Source organism: Diabrotica virgifera, chromosome 1, assembly GCF_917563875.1.
Source record: "Diabrotica virgifera virgifera chromosome 1, PGI_DIABVI_V3a".
Lineage (NCBI taxonomy): Eukaryota > Metazoa > Arthropoda > Insecta > Coleoptera > Chrysomelidae > Diabrotica > Diabrotica virgifera.
In genome coordinates this window covers 117952358-117976190 of record NC_065443.1, presented here as the reverse complement: position 1 = coordinate 117976190, position 23833 = coordinate 117952358, and the positions used below count along the sequence as shown (strand labels likewise).

Sequence of the window (23833 nt, the reverse complement as noted above, 5' to 3'; positions counted from 1 at the left end):
AAATAGTTGCGGCTATTTTCTTGGGACGAACAGGTATAATTGTGCAATGAAGTTGGGAAACCGCAAAAAACCAACTTCTCCCTGTTCGGGGTAGGGAAGAGGAAATGTTAGAGGTGGGTACGGTAGGCTAACGGGGTAGCCTCGAGGATGTTTTCGTACTCCACCGGGAGTTCGTCAATGCATGTTTGCATTAGAGCGGACGGTAAATGAATCTTTTTGCGTTTGGGCTTTCGGTGGAGTACGTGGCCGGAAGATGAACAGGAACATTTGAGAGATTCTTGTGTGTCGGAGGGGGGGCCGTTGATTACTTTGATTGTGAAGTTCCTGTTCAGAGAGTTTATTCTCTCGGTGATTTTGGGGATGTTCGAGATGTTATGGATTTCGTTTGAGGGATATCGCCAGTGCTCATAGTTACATCTACGCAAGATTCTACGTTCAGCCCGCAACAACCACTCTTGTTTTGCTCTAGCGCAAAGAGATTAGAGACAAGATTTGTACTCCATGACGGGTCAAATAAAGGTCTTGTAAGTGTGAATGAGAGTCTTCTTGTGTGTCTTGCCAATTCGTCCAGAGAGAGAGTTGAGAAGTCTGGCCCTGTTCCTTACCCTATCTAAAGTTGCCTTTAGATCTGCGTTCCAGTTAAGATTCCTGGTGAACAGAACTCCTAAATAGTTCGCAGTCGGGCTAATAACAAGCCTTTCTCCCAACAATCTCAGAGGATATTGGTCGTCTTCATTAATTATGATTTTATGTGACTACAGGTCGAATACAGGTTACAATTGCCTTATATACTGTTACAGAGTAGTGGGATGGTCACTGCTGTCAACAATGGGCAGTGACACCGCGCGAAATACGAATAACTTAAAACCTAGTATATCACAAATATCTTCGTCTAAATATCTATTTGCTAAACTGTGCTGTTCACTTTGACAAGTTGAAAAATGTGTGTCACATTAATTGGGATTAATGTCACTGAATGTTTTTATACAAAGACTTGAATTTTATATGTAAGTGTGAAAAAATAATCTGTTTTTTTTTTTTTTTTAACTAAGTTAATGGCACTGGCGTAGCCAAAAGGCCAGTCATGTTTTCTTATAGTTTTATCAACCATTGCTTACTTATACACTTACATTTATATACGTGGTACATTGAGTAACAATAATTTGTATACAATACAATATTGGTATGTTAGTAAATGCCTAATGATTTTGTTTGCATATTTTTATTATTTTTTTTTATGTATTTTTTTTGTTTTTTTTTTTGTTTTTTTTTTAATTTTTTTATTTCACTTCGTTTTATTAGGATTTATGTATTTTTTTTTATTGTTTTGTTTTTTTATATTATTATTATTATTTTTTTATTTTTTAGTACATATTTTATTTTGTTGTTTGTCTTTTTTATTTATTTTTTTAATTATTTTTTCGGTTTAGGCTTACAATGAAAAAAATTTTTTTTTGTCTGTCGCAATACTGCTTACAATGTAATGTTAGTAGATTTTACATACTGATATATAATATTATAAATACTATTATCCTCTAATGTCAATAGATTTGAAAAATTTATTGGAAATTTCATATTGTAAGATATTAAATTTTGATAAAGCTTGTCAATTTCTAATTTTTTTAAAGGACATTCTAAAATAATATGTTGTAAATCGGCAATTTCATCACAAAGACATTTATTATTATCTAACAAACCTATTTTACATTTATACACGGGAAATAAGGCATGATTACAGCGCATTCGACTTATAATCCGAATAATTGAACGATTACATATATTCTCAAACCATGGTTTGTCCCTTATTTTTGGTTGTATATTCTTAAAAAACTGTCCCTTCTCTCCTAATTCATATTTTAGCTGCCAATTTTCCTTTAGTTCCTTTCGAAAAATTGGAATAAAGTCAGACTCTGGTATTTTTGATCCGAGTATTCTTCCATTTTTCGCACCATTTTTTGCTAAAGAATCCACTTCTTCATTTTCTTCTATACCTGAATGGGCTTTGATCCATGAAATATAAATTTGTTTTCCCATACTTAATACATTGTGATACAATTCCAAAATATCAAGAAGTATATAATTTAAATTAGGATTTAAACAAAGGTTTTTAAGTTTTTCTACCGAACTTTTAGAGTCTGTGAATATAACAAATTTATCATCTTCTTGTTCTAAACACATACTAATTGCTAGTTTTATGGCAATAAGCTCTGCACTGAAAATTGACAACATTTCTGGTAGTTTGTATATTAACTTAATATTTTTAGAAGGGTAATAAACGGCACAACCAACTCCATGTTCCGATTTCGATCCATCAGTATAAATTTTTCCATACTCCTTCCACTTAACTGTACATTCCCGATAATGTTCTTTTTGTATAATATCACTGTTTTGACACAAGTATCTAACATTAATATGAGTCTTTACTGGATATAGAAACATTTCATAGGGATAATTCCATAAAGGGATACCATTGGATTGATAAAGTTGTTCATATCTGTGTACATTGGTAATAAAACTTTCAACTAATAACGGTGTTTTTTTCTTCTCCCAATATTTAGATGTCAAAACCATACTGGCTAAACTGGATATTTTAGCCAACACCTTAGATTTCTGAGAACTTAACTTTAATACGAATTTGTCAGACAAAAATCTTCTACGCAGGTTCAGTGGTGGTTCACATGTTTCAGCTTCCATGACGTCTATAGGCGTGCTTCCCAAGTATCCAATACTGAGTCGAAGACATTTGTTTTTTATTTGATCTATTTTTTTAAGATTTGATTCCGCTGCAGAATGGTAAAATAAAGAACCATAATCTAAAATAGATCTGACAAGTGTTTTATAAAACAGTAACATTATTTTTGGATGTCCTCCCCAGGAGGAATGACTGAAAGTTTTTAATAAATTTACACTATTTTCTGTTCTTTTGATTACATAATTTATGTGTTCTTTCCAATTTAATTTACAATCTAAAATTACTCCTAAAAATTTAATAGAAGATTTGTAAGGAAATACATATTTTGATAACTTTATTTGAGAAGGACAACGAAATCTTTTTCTTGTAAAAGTAACTAATACTGATTTTTCTTCGGAAATTGATAAGCCATTATTGAAAGTCCAATTGTCTAAATTTTTTACTGCATAATTAAGTTGCTTATGGCCTATCTCAATGGATTTGTGACGAGTGTAAATAACAATATCATCGGCATATTGCAAAATAGATACATTTTGTGGGATGTCAACAATTAAATCACTTGAGTAAATTAAATATAATATAGGACTTAATATACCACCTTGTGGCAGCCCCATAGATGTTTGTCTGCATTCAGAGAATGAGTTATTTTCTCTGAAAAATAGATTTCTGTTGTTGTATAGAATATATACGTGTTTAGCTAGACTTTGAGGAATTCCCATTTGACACATTTTTAAATATAATATATCTAATTTTACGTTGTCATATGCCCCTTTTATGTCTAAAAATAAAGCTGATGTTGACTGGTCATTGGAAAGTGATAGTTGAATATCTGTAACAATATTGGCCAGGTTTTCATATGCCGATTTTTTTTTTCGAAACCCAAATTGAGAACTATGAATAAGGTTATTAGATTCTAAAAAAAATTCTAGTCGTGATTTTATCATTCTTTCATATGTTTTTAAAACACATGATGATAAAGAAATGGCCCTATATGACGATGCTTGATTTTTTGGTTTTCCTGGCTTAAGTATGGGAACTAAAATATAGTTTTTCCATTGTGAAGGTATGTCGATTTTATTTAACCAAATATCGTTTAGTAGATTTAGAAGCAAAATTTTTCCTGGTTTAGAAAGATTAAACAACATAGAATAATGCATATTATCAAAACCTGGGGCTGTATTGGCAGACTTTTTAAATGCCGTATCTAATTCTTGTTTTGAAAACTGATTGGTGAGATAATTGACACTACTATGATGTTCTGTCACCCCTGGACAGTCAAGAAAGATTGGATCAGGTGATACATATGGAGGAGTTAAAATGTTATGAAATTCCGCTCGCCATTCTTCTTGATCTGATTGAGTTTGATTAGAGATTTTGCGATTTTTAAAGTTATTTACCTTTTTCCATATAGTCTTAAGGGGTACTGATCTATTGAGAGATTTACAATAATTTATCCAGCTATCTTTTTTAGTTTGCTTAAAAGTTTTTTTTGCTATAGCATCAGTTCTTTTATATTCTAACAAATTATCTAATGTGGGATTATTCATATATTTATGAAAACTATTTTTTCGTTTCTGTACTAAATACTGGCATTTTTCATTCCACCATTGTTTATTTTTATTTGAACATTGATTGGATTTAAATTTAGGTATAGAAAGGTTTGCTATGGTTTCTACAATTTGTATAAAAGAATTGTAATCACCAACTTCTGTTTTACTAAACTGTTCATGGGACTCCATATAATATAGATCCCAGTTAGCCTTTTTAATATTCCATTTTCTACAAGATAATGATTTATTAATTTTGGGAGACATATATATTTGTGTAATGCATGGAATATGATCAGACCCGTAAAGATCCTTCAATGTTTGCCAATGTAGTAAATGTTTTATACAAGGAGAACAAATTGTCAAATCGATAGCTGACTGAGTTTGTAAATAATTTCCTATAAATGTAGCTGTTCCATCGTTTAGATAGACAAGATTATTTCGATCTAGGGCTTTCATAAGTGTTATGCCGTAGCAGTCTGTGTTTGGCCCACCCCAAGCAATATTATGCGAATTAAAATCTCCTGTAAAGATTACAGGTGGTTTAAAAGAACTGAAGAATTTATCCCAAATATGCAAAGAAATTTTAGTTTTTGGTGGAACGTATAGCGATACAATAGTAATATTTTTTTTATCATTACATTTTACAATAATGGATGTTTGATTACAATTAGGTAGGAGAACAGAGATCGGTAGTTCCGTATACAAAAGTTTCGACTTAATAAGGATGGCCGTTCCACCACCACTGCGGTCTAAACGGTCATCCCTCACAATATTGTAGCCTGGAAGATTAAAATATTTATTGGATGTAAATCTAGTTTCTGACAAGCAAGCTATATCAATGTTTTTCTCATTTAACAAATATTGTAAGTTTTCTTTATTTGAATTTGCCGATTTAAGATTCCATTGACAAAGAGTTATCTGATCCATGTTCAAAAAGGTTATTTAAACTAGCTTTAATAATATTTGTAATTTCGTTTTCTTGTATATCGAATTTATTTTTGCTCTTTATTATATTTATGGTTGATAAAACTATCTGAAAAATTAAGTTTGAAATTTCATTACCTTCGTTTTCTGAATTATTTTCTTTTTGTATATTGGAAAGATATTGTTCTGTGCTCAAAATTCCTCCTTTTTTAAACGGAAGGTTAACTGAACTAACAATGGACTGGTGCTCTGACAATGTAGGATCGGGAGATAAAGGATACGATCTTTTACTTTTTTTTGGAAAGCTATTTAATTGTGCTTGAGAATATGAATGTGGATTTGATCGTTGAGAAATGGGTCGCGTATTGGACTGGTACGATATTGGTGGAAATGACTTGGACGATGTAGACGGTACATGAACATTAACTGAATTTAATAATGAATTTTGTTCTAGATTAGAATTAACTATTTTATTATCAATTGTGGTTGTAGTTAAATGCTTAGATACTATATCAGCGTAACTTTTTTTAGGAACACTACTATTTGCATCCGTGAAGGAACAATTTGACTGTGACATAATTTGTTTAATTTTTTCTTGTCTATTGTATTCTGGGCATCTACTAAAATCGTTTGTAAAATGGTTTCCATTGCAAGAAAAACACTTTACTGTAACTTCTTCTGATGAGCAGGTTACTGTGTCATGATTCTGAGAGCATTTCAAGCATCTTATTTTAGAACGACATTGCTTACCAATATGCCCGTAACGATAACAATTATTACACATTACAACCCTTTGTTTATAAACTTCTACTTCGTAAAGAACCTTATTTATTTCTACATACTTAGGTAGAGTTTGACTTTTGAAAGAAACCAAAATGGTACTTGTGGGTATTAATTCTATTTCGTTATTTGAATTTTTTATTTTTCGATTCATTCTTTTAACAAATTCAACTTCAAATTTACGATGAAAATCATAGGCCCTAATTTTATTTTTCAAATAATCAACTGGTAAATCTTTATCAATGTGTCTAATAATTCCCAAACGAAATATTAAAAATTTAGGAATGTATGCAGACAAATTTTTATTTTTTAAAATGTGTGATTTTATTAATATATTAGCACTTAAATAATCTTTCAACAATACCCGAATACGATTTTTCCCTATAGACTGTATTTGTTTTATTTTATTATCTAATTGCGGATATGATGTTAATATTATTTCTCCAATTTTTATTGCATTTAACTGCCCTGTATAATTATCCGTATTGTTTTCAATATAAATTTGAAAAGGAGCCGTGTCCGTAGAATGATAAAAGAATGTTGTTTTATCTTTTTTATCGTTGTCATTAGAAACCGATAAACTCGGTGTTGGATTTAAACTAGAATCTACAAACTTTTCTTTCGATACAAACTGATTTTTGTTGTTTTGTTCATTTGCATGTTTATTTATTAAAGGAGAATCTATAACTAAATTTAAATTATTTGAACCACTTATCTGATTTACAGGATCTATATTTTCTCCAGGATCTGGTTGAGGAGGGGGTTTCCCCTCAGTATCCACCTCCATATAAATGCACTAGGAACTCACAATATCCTTATAACTATAACTATATTTATTAAATAATAATTAATATTACTACTACACTATTAATAATTGTTCTATACTTTAACGATGTTCTCACCTACGCTGTTGAAGTACGACTGAAAAAATAATCTGTCGAATATCACACGATAGTAAGAATAAATAAGAAAATAATTCTTCAATTTTCTTTCTTAAACTGTTTCCAAATGGCAATAGTCACTTGAGCCCTCCGGGCTTTCCTGTATATTGCCAGAAAACAAGTTTTCGTAAATCGGTCGCATTATTGTCAATTTATTATCACTCTCTTGTGATATTAATGTTGATAATTAATAAATAAATAATTTTCGTTACTGTATACAATATGTAAAATAAATTGATTATTACATGGTCATTATACAGGGTGTTTCAATGGAAATATTTTAACTGCAGATTCCTGGGATCAAAATATTAAGATTTAACCCAAGTCACTTAAATAAAATGTGGCTCCTTGCTGAGTTATTAAAAAGTTTAATTTATTTAAAAAAGTATTTGTGAGCAGTACTTCAAAACTAATGGACATATCCTTGTCATATTTGGCGGAAAGTATAGGTATACCAAATTAGGTTAACTAAACGTTTGTGGCTACTACCAGAGGCGTACGACAGGGGAAAGAGGATGGTTGACCCTTCACAAATTCTGCGCCACAGACGTAATTGCTATTTTAGCGCAATTTTTCGCTTCTCCAATACTTTCTATGTAAATAAATTCGTAACGATAAAGTCATTATTTTTCTAGATATTTGAAGTTAGAAATGAAGCGGCATATATGGGATAGTACGGAACTATCTATACTAAATTTATAATCAAGATTCAGTAGAAATAAACAAACCAAGACACGTTAAATGCTACTAGGAGTACTCCCGAAACTTAATTTACAATGTATAGATAAACTTTGGAAATCATGATTTGGGATTTACAAAGTATATACTGTTATGTATCACTTTATCAATCAAAGATAGAGTAAAAATTTAAATTTTTAATTATAACGCAGGCACATAAATTTGATACACCCTGTATATTGATTTGTAACTATTTAGTAGAAGGTAGCTTTTACGCAGTGGGTTTCTCCTTAATGAGTTTTTCCCTGAAGACTTAAAGACATTTGTAAATACATTGAAGTGAAATGACAATTTATTTCGGATTATAATTTAAAAAGATTGTTTGTTACGGGAAGGTAAAATCCACAGGTAGTTGTAATTACTAGTTTTTAGAAAAACAAAGGTAGAGAGATTTGGAATTTTAAGTCTGTTTGTTTTAAGCACATAAGAGTATTTGGTTTTTCGAATGAAATGAGAGGAATGTGGAAAGAGAAATGTTTCTGATTGGCTTGGCAATTTAGAATGGGGAAAGGGAAGTTTGAATTTTGAGAGAGTTTGGAAAAGAAAAATTAATGTGTGGTCGGCATCCGAGAAAGACAGTCGAAAGTTTTCGCGTATAGTTTAGAAGCAAGTACTAGTGGTTGTTTGATAGTAGAGAGTAGCTGAAAAGTGGAACGAGAGACAAATCAAATTAAGAAGAAAAACCTCTTTGATTCTGTAAAGTCCAAGAGAGTAAGTTACAAGATTTATCGTTATTAAAATTATTTGTGACACCAAGTAAAAAAGATACTTGGGTCTCATGAGATTATTATTGAGAGAAAGAGAGGAGAGAGTTTTGAAGTTTATTGAACGAGTACTGGTCAAAAGCGGCCTGGCTTGAGGTTTGGAGAAATAGTTGCTGGTAAGCTGCTGGATTGATGCTGAGAATGGAGAGGGCTTTGATTGGTAGCCTAACATAATCAACAAGGAAGAGCTGTTTGGGTCAAGAGGAGACATCATTGTGTGTGAATCAAAAAGGTCAGTCAATGGCTTATGTGATAGATGTTCTTTATAATCAGAAGTTAAAATTTTTTTACGTAAAAGCATATGCATTTAAGATTCCAACATTTCAAAAATTTAATAGGAAGTATAAGTAATTTGCGAATACCAAATTTGTTTGTTTAGCTTGTTTTTTATTAAGGGTATCAAGAACAAAGCGATAAATATTTGTTTGAATTAGATTAATTTATATGGTAAAAGTTTCTTTTGGACAGTTATGCCCACAGGATTTAATTGATAAATTTATAGAGCATTGCTTTTGATAATAAAGGTATTTGTATGTGTTTATTTATGATTTTTCTATTTATTTCCTTTTCCTGTTTTATTCCGATAAGGATCAACTAAGAGATACTGAAGCCACGAGAAATAATAAGTATAACCTAAGAGAATTTAATTAAATTTTTTTTTTGACAAAAGGCACCCTAAGATTTTTTCTTAATATTTTTATGTATGATTTGCGTTAATTAAATAATTGATCAAATAAATAATAATTAATATAAAAGTAATAGAAAGCAGATCATAACAATACATTGTAAATTATGATTCAGGAGTGCTCCTAGTAGCATTTAACGTGTCTTGGTTTGTTTATTTCTACTGCATCTTGATTGTAAATTTAGTATAGATTAGCAATTTCGTCAGTGTTAGAATGGCAGAGGTAGTGAAGTTCATTGGCTGCCTAGAACACCCGAATGCAATCCCTTAAATTTTTATTTCTATGGGCGTATGAAATCACTGGTATACTCACAAGAATTAAATAACTATGAAACAGCTAAATAGTAAATTAACTAATTTTATTGCTAATCAGCCGAACATATTTTTTAAAGTTAGAAGATCGTTTAACGAAAGAATTGATAAGCTCATTGAGGTAGGTGGGCGTCACAGCTAACATTAAATGTTAAGTGTTCATAAATTAACAAATTTTGTTATAACAGGTTGAGTTAAAATATGTTTTTTGATATTTTCGTGTTGTTAAAATTATTCTTGTAATTAGATTATCATAAAATGGATTCTTTTTAGAACCACAATTTGTTCTTAAATGTTGAATGCATCTATTCGTTTCAGGAATTTCAATAAATAACATTAAAAGTAATTTATTAAATAACATTATGTTTTGTTAATATTTATTTTTGTAATCAATGAGCCAAAAGCCTATGACCCAATGTGCAGCTACACCATGCCTTCGCCAGAGCATGTACTGGCAGGATTGCTCCAAATTATAGTTCTATTCCTGCTAAGCGTCTAAAATAAGTAGGCAATGAGCTTTCTGATGAGTGCAATGACACTATATATATCGCAAGCAGTAGCAAGCATAAACCAAACAAGCAAAGAACCGTTTCCAAGTACATGTTAGCAGAATTGGATATCGTTCTCTGAGCAATATGATGCAGGTCAACTACCTCCCCATCCTTTTCTTCTGCTAATAGGTACAACCATTCTCCCACACAATGTTTACTTTTTACTCCAATCAAAACTCTCTCAAGAAAATGGAGAGCCATACCATGAACTCGGAACAGATAGTCAAACAATACGACACATTCGCTTCAATATATTGAATAAAAAGAACCTTATTGAATTTAGGTATAGGTCATCTTCTTGTTCGTCCCACAAAAATAAATCGGCAATAAAAAATCGGGGGTTCCTATTTGAGATTTTAAAGTTATCCCCCCACCCCACGTCCAGGAGATGGAGTTGTGGGTCGTGTTTAGTGTGATTCGATAGATTTTTGAAAAATATTGTACACGCATTTTTTAGTTTTTAGATTTGATGTTCATTTTGCGAAATATTCGACCCTCCCGCTACTTTTGACACACCCTATACAGTGATGAGCGCCCTAATAACCGGCAAAATAGCACAAAAGATGGAAAACGTATTAAGTTGTGAGATAAAAGAAATGAAACTAGTCGAGCTGGGAAATTTAGCGAAATTAACCTTTAAATTTACATTATATTGATTATTTCCCACCTTTACACATATCAGAGGAGTATGTCAACTAAAACTGTCACTGTGGCAGTGGTAGTTTCCAAACTCGTCTGATACGTCTGAAGGTGGGACACAATCAATATAACCTGAATATATAAAGTTAATATCACTAAATTTCCCAGCTCGACTAGTTTCATTTCTTTTTATCTCACTACTTAATACGTTTTCCATCTTTTGTGCTATTTTGCCGGTTATTAGCACGCTCATCACTGTATATAATTTTAGCTACATCACCCCATGAAAATCATCAGATTATATTTTTTCTGTAATCGTTAAAGGATTTCTTCCAAAATAAAAAAAATCAGTCGCCAGTATTTCAAGATGAAGTTTTTTTTACAAATTTGTGACTCGCCCATGTCCTTACGACCCGCTCAAATCGTCAGATTGTTGAAATACAGTGTGTTCCAACAACGAAAATTTGACCCTCCCCCAGAAACTGAGAAACCAGAGTTTTCTCCCAATTTAAAAACACCCGTCAATTCGTATTGGAAGGGGGACGAAATTTCATGCAAAATTCATGCCCTCAAATGTGACCCCCTACTACCCACATCACCCCCACACTTTTTTAAATAGCAAGTGTAGACGAGTGGTACATCATTTAAAAGATATTTATTTTCTCTACACGACCCCCTAATTTTTTTAATTTGTAGAGTAACTATAAAGATAATTTTGGATTTAACTAATCTATATTAAATTTGTTAAGTCCAAAATTATCTTTAAACTTATTACTTAAATTAAAAAAAATTTAGTGTCGTGTAGAGAAAAAAACTAACTTTCAAAAAATGATGTGCCATTCGACCACACTTGCTGTTTAAAAAAAGTGGTTGTTGATGCGGGGCAGTAGGGGGTTACATTTGAGGGCATAAATTTTATGAAAATTCGTCCCCCTCCCAATATAAATTGACGTGTTTTTTTATTTTAATTTTGAAGAAGCTGTTGGTTTCTCAGTTTCTGCGGGGGGGGGGGGAAGACTGTATATACTCTTCTTCACGTCTTAATCTGACGCGCTCTGGTGTTTCTGAGGATAGATTTTTTATAAGTACTGCCCTCAACGCCATCCTGTATTAAAGTCCATTATATGGTAGGGGTACATGATAGGGTACAAGGTATCTCTCCATGTGATTTTCTGATGCACTATAGGAACGAGGAAAATGCCCGCTTGGGCTCCCTTAGCATATTATTTATTTCTAAATCATTGTCTTCTATAATGGTCGTTTATAAAAAATGTAATACCAGAGCTTTTGGTAATTATTCAAACATAATATATATATATATATATATATATATATATCCTATAAACTTTGCTTATGTTGAGAGATTAGTAATAAAACTGATTTCGTCTTCTAAATCCATCTCTCTATATACACAAATTATCATTAAACTTTATCCTCTTTTTATTTTAACCACATTTATTTCATAAATAAAGAGTTAAGCTGCAAGTTTTAATATTGTATGCTACATAAGTTCAGCTTGTATTGCCTACAAAATGCTTTTATGACTGCCATTTGGCTATATGTTTTGCTCTCTATTTTCCTTTGTACCTAAAGCCACTTTGAAATGAAATAATTTCATATCAAACATCTGTGTATAAGGGAAAATGTCAAAAAACTTTTAATAATGCTGGCATATGCGAGGGATGTTTTAATTAAGCAATGAAGGGGTTGCGATGAACTATGGAAATGATTTTAAAATATATTTAGTTTTTTATAATAATGACAAAGAATTCTTCAAAAATATTTATCGTAAATTATTCCATGGTATCCGAAGATGAAATTCAGTCGATATTTTTTTTATTTCTCTAGATATAAACGTGCACTTAAAAATCATACAATGGGGTATCGAAGGTTTCGACAGCAATATACCTGTTAAGTGCTAATTAAGTTCTTTGATGAGTAAAGAAACGGCTGTATTAATGAATCTTAAGACTGATAATGATCAAAGCAGTCCAAAGTCTGTATAATGGAATGACTCCAAAAAGTAAAACTGGACCAAAGATGTCTGAGTAACTTAAGGTCACGCAAGGATTAAAGCAGGGTTCCTATATTTCGCCTACACTTCTCAAAATTTATTTGGAACAAGCACTCAAGCTGTGAAAATGAACATAGCATGGGAATCCCTCTCAATGATGAGAAAACACTATAAACTTTATGTTTCGCTGATGACCAAATTCTGAGTGCTTACCACTTGATTTACATGACGCGGAATCTAATAGAAGAATATTCCAATTGGGTCTCGGAAGTCAACATTAATAAAACTAAAGCCATGTGTGTTGGAGGAACAAAGCAGTCCATTACATTATGTAATGAGTAGAAACTAAACACTGTGATGAATACAAGTACCTGGGCATGAAGATAACTCAAGATCTTATTCTTCTTAAAGTTCCCTCTCCTATCAGAGGTTGGATATCGTAATGGCTATGGTTACTTTGTTGGCTGCTGCTCTGAATAGTTGTACTGAACTACAGTTAAACCATTCTCTAAGGTTCCTCAGCCAGGAGATGGGTCTTCTTCATATGCTTCGTCTTCCTTGGATTCTTCCTTGCATAATAATTCTCAGCAACTAATATTTTTTCTCCTCTGGTAATGTGACCCAAATATTCCAGTTTTCTAGTTTTTATACTTTCCATAATTTCTAGCTCCTTATTTAAACGTCTTAGCACTTCAACATTGGTAATCTTTTGAACCCACTGAATTTTCAATATTCTTCTGTAACACCACATTTTGAACGCTTCTATTCTTCTTATGTGTTGTCTCTTCAATGTCCAAGCTTCCATTCCGTATAGCAATATAGAAAATATGTAGCATCTTAGAGCCCTCAATCTGAGAGGCAACTGAAGGTCTTTGTTTGTAAGCAGTGTCTTCATTTTTATAAATGCTTGCCTTGTAGTTTCAGTTCTGACTTTAATTTCTTTGCTTTGGTCATTTTTGTCATCAACCCAGGTTCTCAGATATTTGTATGTCTTAACTTTTTCTATTTGGGTTTACTCTATCATTAACCTTTTATTTCCATGTTCTGTTTTTGAGACAATCATCAATTTAGTTTTTTTCTTGTTTATTTTTAGTCCGTATCGAATGCAATAATCGTTAATTCTATTTAGCAATTCTTGTAGCGATTTCAGGGTGTCTGCCATTATAACGGTGTCATCAGCGAATCTTACGTTATTTACCATTCTTCCGTTACTAGAGATTCCATCACTTAGCTCCGCTATCGCTTCCTGAAATATGGCTTAACTGTACAGGTTAAACAGTAGCGGCGACAGAACACAACCCTGTCTTTATATCAATATTCTCGGATTCTTGTTCTTCTAACATTATATTGGCTTTTGATTCCAATACAGATTGATGATAATTCGTAAATCTCGTCTGTCTATATCTCTGTTTTTCAATAATTCTATTAGTTTTTCATGTCGGACCCTGTCGAACGCTTTTTCGAAGTCGATGAAACAGGAATAAATATCCAGGTTCATATCTAAGCATATATGAGAGAGGACATTAAACGCAAACAATGCCTCTCTTGTTCCAAGTCCTTTGCGGAACCCAAATTGGGTATCATCCATATCATATTCTAGCTTTCTGTATAATCTTCCATGAATCACCTTTAGAACTATTTTGAGGGTATGGCTTATTAGTGATATTGTCCGATAGTCCAAACAATCTTAGGCATAAATATATTGTTTTTGGTATTGTTACAAAGGCGGACACCAACCATTCCTGAGGGATTTTTCCGGTTTTATACACTTCATTAAACAGATCCAGTAGTACTGTTAGAGTTTCATCGTCTAGACATTTCAGTAATTCCTCAGGTATTTCGTCTGGACCTACAGTTTTTCCGTTTTTTTTGCGTTTCGTATTGCTTGTGCAATTTCCTCCATTATGATCTCTGGTCCAGTTTCGCTGTCGATTTCTTCCGGTTCTTGTCTATTATCCTCAAACAGATCTGTTATTATATGTATGTCTTCCACTTTTTTAATTTCTCTTAGACTTCTATAATAATTTTTCCATTTATGTCTTTAAGAAGGCCATCTTTCTTTTTTCGCTGTGTATTTGTGATGACCTTTATTTTCTTGTGCATGTTAAAGCTATCATACTTTTTAGAATATTCTTATATTTCACTACATTGATTTGCCAGCCAGGTGGATTTGGCCTCTTTTATTTTCTTTTCTATTAATATCTGGATTTCCATGTATTTTGCCTTACTCCTGCCTTTATGTTTCCTTCTTTACTCCATTAGCTCTAGGATTTCTGAAGTCATCCATCTCTGTTTTTTTATTATTTTTGTGGGTAATTTCTTCTTTCATGCATGCTAACGATTCTTGTATCATGTTTCATTTGTCATTAACATATGTTGTTTTTATCACGTTTTGTTTGATTTTCTTTAAGTTATCAATTACACTGGTCAACATGGAAAAATGAACAGACACTCTGATGGGTGTTCTTAACTAATTTTGGGTCGCTGAACTCGAATATGACCTCCGTTTTTTTCCATCACCCTCCATTTTTCCGCTCCCCCCTATTCTTGCCAAAATAGTGGTGAAATAGGTAAATTTCGTTTAATTTGCTCATTTCGCCGCGATAAATGCCAACTTATAGATTAAAATTACAGTAAAATAATGATTAAGATTATGCCCAACGATAAACATAATTGGGGATCTGAGGGGGCGAAAAAAGGGGAAGAAAGGGGTATTTTTCTGAAAAAAACGTAAAAAATCAGCATTTTTCAGTATTTTTTTTGGAAAAAAAGCGACATTACAGGCCTTTTGCCATTTTTTACACCTTCCCACTACCCCTTTGCACCTTCCTATCTCTCTTTTTCACCCCCCCCTCTCTCTTTTACACTACTTGAATTCACAAGCAAGCACCTGTCAGTGTCAGTTGCAGTGAGCGTGTTGTTCGAGACATACTGTCTCGAAGTTTTTAAAAGTGAGGTGTTTGCGTTTAGCACACGTGTTTTTTTCTGTGCTTCAAGTACATTTCTTTGTAAAGTTTTTGGAGTTACAATGCCGCGTTTTTGTAAGAATGATGTGAATTTTTTCTGTTATATTTGTGGAGAAGTAACTTTTAAGAATCAAAGGAGACCTTTAAATAAGATGGTTCGAAAAGCTTATGAGCATTATTTCGGTTGCAAAGTCGGGGATCAAGACAAGCCATGGGCCCCAAAATTATGTTGCAATAGTTGTTACACTAATTTAAGTTCGTGGTTACGTGGGAAATCACGTCCGATGTCCTTCGCTGTACCAATGGTCTGGCGTGAGCCCACTTCTCATGCCGAGGACTGTTATTTTTGTATGACGAAAATATCTGGATTTTCGCGAAAATCGAAACGTACCATCACTTATCCGAATATCCCTTCGGCAATTAGACCCGTGGAACATAGTAATATGCTGCCTGTTCCCATACCACCCGTAAACTACACCCTAGATGATGAAGAATCAGCAACTGAACAGAATGCGTCACCACTGGAAGAGGAGACCTCACATGGGAGCCAAGATGGAGACTACACGCCCAACGGTTCGAACGAACCACAACTTTTTACTCAGGAGGAATTGAACGACTTAGTTCGCGATTTAGACCTGCCTAAAATAAAAGCTGAGCTTCTTGGTTCACGACTTCAGCAGAAAAATCTCCTGCAGAAAGATGTCAATATTACGTTTTTCAGAAAAAGAAATTCCGCCTTCATTTCTTTTTTCTCGCGAGATGATGATGATGAAGATTTAATTAGCTGTAACAACATTGCAGGACTAATGACTGAGCTAAAAATACCATACGTATCTGAAAACTGGAGACTTTTCATTGATTCCTCAAAAGCTAGTTTAAAAGCGGTTTTACTTAATAATGGAAATGATCTACCATCGGTCCCTGTTGCCTATGCAACCAGCATGAAGGAAACATATGACAATCTAAGAAAAATTTTGGAAAAAATTAGTTACGATCATCATCAATGGAATGTTTGTGCTGACCTCAAAGTAGTGGCAATATTAACTGGATTGCAAGCTGGATACACTAAATTTTGTTGCTTTCTTTGTGAATGGGACAGCCGTGCTAAAGATCAACATTATGTGCGAAAAGACTGGCCCTTGCGCGTGAATGATATTCCCGGTTGTAAAAACATCGCTTTTGGTGCCTTAGTAGACAAAAAAAAAATCATTATACCTCCACTTCACATTAAGCTGGGCCTTTTTAAACAATTCGTTAAGGCTCTAAATAGGGATGGTAAAGGATTCTTATACCTGAAGCAAAAATTTCCGCATATAAGTGATGCCAAAATCAAAGAAGGCGTATTTGTGGGACCCCAGATTAAACAGTTATTTGATGACGATGCTTTCTCCAACAGTTTGTCAAGAAAAGAGAAAAGAGCCTGGGAATCTTTTGTTTTTGTTTGTCGCAATTTTCTTGGAAACGAAAGGTCAGATGACTATCAACAACGAATTGATGAGCTACTTAAATCTTACAAGGCTTTAGGTTGCAATATGTCATTGAAAGTCCATTTTCTCCACTCCCACCTGAGTTTTTTCCCGGAAAATTGTGGAGCCGTTTCGGACGAGCATGGTGAAAGATTTCATCAGCAGATTGCCCAAATGGAGAAGAGATACGCTGGAAAATGGAACCCTAGTATGTTGGCGGACTACTGTTGGACTCAAATTCGAGAAACACCGGAGGACGCTTACAAAAGGAGAAAAATTTCCAAGTAGATGCAGGTATGTTTTTTTTCAGACTTTTTGATTGCTTAGCCTTATGATTAATTTCAATACTTTTTCTCCCCCTCCACCTTGTCTAATCACATTTTTGTCATAATTCTCAGATACAATCAAAACCACATAAGAGTTTGTTTGAAATAAATAGGTAACTTCTTTTTTTTTTGTACATCCATATTTATGTTTTTTTTTCTTGTTGAAGAACGAGGGGGCTTTAAGGGGGGGAGGGTGAAAAAGAGAGATATGATGATGCAAGGCGGTTCAAGGGGGTATTGGGAAGGTGTAAAAAATGGCAAAAGGCCTGTAATGTCGCTTTTTTCCAAAAAAAATACTGAAAAATGCTGATTTTTACGTTTTTTTCAGAAAAACACCCCTTTCTTTCCCTTTTTTCGCCCCCTCGGAACCCCAATTATGTTTATCGTTGGGCATAATCTTAATCATTATTTTACTGTAATTTTAATCTATAAGTTGGCATTTATCGCGGCGAAATGAGCAAATTAAACGAAATTTACCTATTTCACCACTATTTTGGCAAGAATAGGGGGGAGCGGAAAAATGGAGGGTGATGGAAAAAAACGGAGGTCATATTCGAGTTCAGCGACCCAAAATTAGTAAAGAACACCCATTAGAGTGTCTGTTCATTTTTTTTCAATTTTTTTTGTTGACCAGTGTTATTTCTTCTTTTAGCCTGTGACATACAGGATCTTCTTTTAAATTTGAGACATCAAATCGTGGTATATTTGTTTGTTTTTGGATATTTTTCAGTTTTATCTTCATTAAGCCTACTAATAGATTATGATCTGAATTTATATCAGCTCCGGGGTGCTCATACTCAACTCAAGATGGAACATATTATAATGCTGCTATAAAAGACAGAATCATACAGGGTAGAAAAGCCATATCCATGATAAACGGCATTCTGTGGGATTAAAAAATATCTAAAGCGAACAAATATCTCATATACAATATCATACTTAAAAGTGTAATCACATATGGCAGTGAAGTTTGTACACTGAAAGATAGAAGAGAGAAAATGTTATTGGTAACAAAAATGGAATTCTGGAGAAGAGCAGCAGGCAAATCAAGAAGAGATCGGATACCAAATGAGAGAATACGAGAAATGATGGGAGTCACACACAAAATATTTAATGACATAAAAACAAAAGTAATATGGTACGGCCATGTACAAAGAATGTCAGATGACAGATTCCCTAAACAGATTTTGGAGAGAACACCACAAGAGAGAAGGAAGAGAGAAAGGTCGAAAAGAGACTGCTGGAGGGAGGGAATTGAAAAAGAACTAGAGGAAAGAGAAATCCCTCCAGGTCTATGGTTAAACAAAGAAGAATGGCGGTTAGGAGTCGTAAGGCGTCTGAGAACGCTGTAAACCGATAGTAGTAGTATGTTTGCAACCAAACGCTGCCTTCAGCTTGACAGAGTTATAATAATACTTAGGTATGGTATCGATTGTGTGGTGGTTGGAGTTTGACTACATTGTTTTCAAAATGTGAAGGAAAGTGTAATATTTAGGAGCAGGTGTTGGATCTTTTAATGTTAAGTAGTTAAGGCAAAGTAAGGACACATCTTTATCTGACGAAGTTATCAAATTTCCGATACATTTTACTTTGGTACTTTATCAAATACTTTTTCCATAACTAGGAAAGCTAGGTGTGTATTTATTATAAGGGCATACGCCCTTAAAATATATAAATATAACAGAAAGAACGAATGCCAAGAAGAAGGCAATAAAAAATATCAAAACATTTTACCATTTTTGTATTACTTTCGAACATTTTACAACTTTTTGTAGGACTAATTTAGAGGTTACAAAATAACGGGCTATTAAATAACAGCTTCCCACGTTAACATAAGTCTTATATCGGAATAAAAATATCCCTTCACGCACTTGAGTTAATTCCCAACCTGAACTTTTGATATTATAATTAGAGAAGCGCCCCAAGGCTACATTTTCCCTTTTGACGCCCTGCGTCCTTTGTGCCGCACAAGAACACGTCTTATTTCTCGAAAGTGGCTACGGAACTGTCTAGTCGTTTATTTATGAGAGTGGTACATGCCGTGGATGTTAACTCCAAAGGGTTTTTTTCTCGCCGGCGAAAAAATGTTGAGTTAAGTAGGTGTAAAATAAAGTACAAGGTTGAAAAGGGTAATACTGCTAGAGAGCTGTTTCGTGTATTTGATTGTCAACGATTTGCTGAGGTGGAGTGACACTATATGTGGACATTTAAATGAGAAGGCGGGTGATATATAAAAACCTGTCAAAAATTAACAACCACTTTGTTAAACTTTTATAGTTAAACTTCTTCTTCTTCTCCTTCTTCTTCTTCTTTTTATATAGACATTACTCTGTCTGTTTTTCAATGTGCCTTCAGTAAGTTGTCATTCCATCTTTTTCGTGGTCTTCCCACTGATCGTCTTTCTATTGGGGAACCGCCTCTCGCCGTCCTTACTACTCTATTTGTTATCATTCAGCTTATGTGGTCATTCCATTCTACTCTTCTGCTTTTCGCCCAGTTATTAATGTTGTCCACCTTGTATCTTCTTCGTATATCTGCACTTCTAGCTCTATCCCACAGCGTCTTACCATCGATTTTTCGCAATGTTTTTATCTCTGCTGTTTCTAGCATTCTTTTGTCCTTTCTGTATCAGGTCGTGTTTTTGCCGCGTATGTCATTATTGGTCTGATGACTGTTTTGTAAATTCTGCCTTTCACTTCTTTTCCGATGTTTTTATTTCTCCATATTGTTTCATTCAGGCAACCTGCGGCTCTGTTTCCTTTATTCACCTGATCTTCCACTTCTGTTTCGAGCTTTCCGTAGCTGCATAGTGTGATTCCTGGATATTTATACTCCATGACTTGTTCCATTTTTTGACCCTCAAGCTCTAATTTACACCTTATTAGATCTGCTGTTATAGCCATGCATTTAGTATTTTTTGGGAAAATTGACATGTTAAATTTTCTAGCGGTTGGGAGATTAGAATTGCGTCGTGTGCATAGCAGATTATTTTAAGTTGTTTTTCTCCCATTTGGTATCCTTTTTTTGTTCTTACTTTTTTTATTATTTCGTCCATGATCAGGTTGAACAACAGAGGACTCAGGGAATCTCCCTGTCTTATCCCATTGCCAGCTTCAATTGGGTCAGTTAGTTCTTCATCTTCTTTAACTTTTATTGTGTTGTTCTGGTAGATATTTTCGATCGTTTTAATTATTCCTAGAGGTACCTCCCTTGCGTACAATAAATGGAAAACGTCCTTTAATTTGACCCTGTCAAATGCCTTCTTAAGGTCCATGAAACATAAGTATGCCGGTTTGTTTTATTCTAGCGATTTTTCTTGAATCTGCTCATTATAGATATAGCGTCGGTGCATGATCTTCCCGACCTAAAACCTAGTTGTTCTTCTTCTAATGTTATAATTTTATTCAGTTTGTTTGTTATCACTTTGGTCGTTAATTTTAGTGTTGTGTTTAATAAATTAATTCCTCTGTAATTCTCCGGGTCCGATTTTTCTCCCTTTTTGAAGAGAGGTATTAGGATGCTTGATCGCCATTCTTGTGGTATTCTGTTTTGTTCTATTATTTTTTGGATTAGTCTTAATAATTGTTTAGTCAGGTCTTGTCCTCCATACGTTAGGAGTTCATTCGTTATTCTGTCCTCTCCTGGTGATTTTCTATTTTTTAATTTTCTTAATGCTTCCGTTACCTCTGCTTCTTCAATATTTGTTTCTTCGTTTGTTGTCACTTCAGGTGTTGGTGGTTCGTTATCGTCATCTTTACCAAACAGATATCGAAAATAGTCTGCCCAAGTTTCCTTCTGAATGTGTTTCGTTTTTATTAGTTCGTTCATCTCTTTTCTTTGTCCTCTGATCATTCTCCATATTTCCTTTTGTGTTCCGTAGAAGTCATGTTCCATCTGTTTTGAGAAACTCTACCAGTGTTCTCTTTTTATTTGTCTGACTAAAGTGTTTGTTTCGTTTCTAATTCTTTTATAGTGATTGTATGCCTGTTGTGTTTGTTGTGTTCTGTATTGTAAAAAGGCTTTCTTCTTTTCTTCACATTTTATCTTTACTTCCTCTCGAAACCATGGGGTTTTCTTTTTTGATATATTGGTATTCGTTACTTTCCTCTCTCCAAGTGATTCTGTTGCTGCGTTAATTATGTTACTTTTGAATTTTTCCCAGCTTTCCTCGATGTTATCGTTTTCTAGTATTTCATTATCAGCAATCTTCTCTGATATTCTTTTTCTATATAAGTACTCCGTGGATTCCGTACTTAGTCCTTCGACTTTGATTTTGGTTTGTGTTGGTGCCACTCTCTTAGGTGTGAAGCATTTCATGGTGATTCTAATTTTACATAATACTAGGCTGTGGTCACTACCTAACTCTGCTGAGTTAAACTAATGGAAATAAAATTTTCTTCACTTTTTTTTTAATTCTTAATTTATTACTTTGACGAACTCAGTTCAGAAATTGAAATCAGGAGAGGAGTTATGCAGGGATGTATTATTTTCCAGTACTATCCAATTATTGTCTTAACTATTATTCAATAGTGAACCGCCAGAAAATTTAACGTGTTAATTCCTCCAAAAAAAAAACAAAATGTATGGTTATAACAGCAAATCCAATAAGATGTAAACTGCAGCTGGTAGGCCAGGCAACAGAACAAGTTATGAAGTTTAAGTATCTAGACATCATACTATTTAGCTACGAAATAATACAATATGGAGAAATAACAATATTAGAAAAGAAATGAAAGGCAGAATTTACAAAATACTCATCAGACCAATAATGACATACACGGCAGAAACACGCCCGATACAGAGAGTACAAAAGGATCGCTCGATACAGTGGAGATGAAAACATTTCAAAAAATCGATGGAAAGACTCTATGGGACAGCGCTTGAAGTACAGATATACGACGGGGATGCAAGGTGGCTGACATTAATAATTGAATAAGAAACAGAAGAATAAAATGGAATAACCATATAAGCCGAATGATAACAAATAGAGTAGTAAGGAATGATGATCCAATAGGAAGATAATCAGTCGGAAGACCACGAAAACAATAGAACGACAACTTACTAGAGGCACATTGAAAAACAGATTCATGTCTATACAAAAACAAGAAGAAGAAGAAGAAGAAGAAGAAGAAAAAGAAGAAGAAGAAGAAGAAGAAGAAGAAGAAGACTATTATTCTGTGTGTTAAGTGAATCCATTTTTGAAGAGGCATTACTGGCTCTGACGGCTCTGACGTGCCGCTCTTTCAAGTGTTTTAATAAACCAGATCTATCGAAAAGAAAAGGAATTTGCCGAATTTCAGAATGTTAAAGCTAACTTATTTTTAAATATTTTTTTATATTTTAACGAGCAAGTATTAGACATTAATAATAAAAATATTTTATATCTTTATAATGAGAAAAACAGAAATAATTTTGAAATTATAAATGATAGTTCTCCTGGTATTGGTGACTCAGATTTTAAAAAATAGTTAAAATTAAACAGCTCCACTGACTGGAAAATTTTAATATACCTATGTCGACTTTTTCTTTTTTGATAAACAAAGGAAATGCTATCTGTTTTATAGATAATCCAACGAAATTTGCGCAAGCTTTATTTTAACCGTATGATATTATATTTTGTGATGCTATTAACTGAACGAAGTTGAAGTGTAATACGGCAAGTAGTAGATATGAGGTTTCAATATCCATATTATAAAGGGATTTTAATCAATAACTGCAACATATAATTCTTTAGCCTTGTGGTACACTTCATCTACGGCCTACTCACAGCAACAAAAGTATGAGTTATTGCCGGTTGGTTTCTTTCATGTGGCCCTACTAGTGCAGTCACTGAAGGTGGTACTCCGATTTCGTTGAACCTCCATAGATTCGCATGAAAATTGGTGAGTGGTTAGAGGATATCTTAAGGAACAAAGGTGACATGGTGCCAACTTGCGCATTTACCCTGCGGGTGGATGCCACCCCTTTTCGGAGGTGAATATTATTTTATTGAAAATAACACCATAATTCGATAGAGGGACAAATTCTAAGCAAAATTTGTTATATAAAGTTATCAAAATAAATCAAAACTTTTTGAGTTATTGAAGATCAAAGATTTTAATTTTTCTTAAGAAAAATACATGTTTTTAACCGATTTTTCATCAATAACTTAAAAACTATAAGTTTTTACAAAAAAGTTATTATCATTAAAAATGAAGATAATAAAAACTGAAATAAACCCTTTAATATAAAAACCTTTTAATGTTAACTAACAGTGAGTTATAGGTAATTGAATATATTTTTTTTCGGCGGGTACAAAAATCTAAGTATTCAAGCTGAATTAACGGGAAAATGATGCATTTTATCACATAAACTTATTAAACATTTGTCAAAGTACTTAAAAATGTCTATAAAATGAGCCCCTGAACATGTTGATAGCATTAAAATTTATGCACCAAAATTTTTTCAAAATTTATCTTTTAAAAATTTTTCCAAAAAATGTTATG

The 23833-nt window shown here is 33.3% G+C and overlaps 1 protein-coding gene across 2 annotated transcripts in view; it reads right to left on the bottom strand.

Annotated features, from left to right (window-relative positions):
- LOC114349529 (glutamate receptor ionotropic, kainate 2) overlaps positions 1–23833 on the bottom strand; it is a 599640-nt gene that overhangs the window by 376699 nt on the left and 199108 nt on the right. The window lies entirely within an intron of this gene.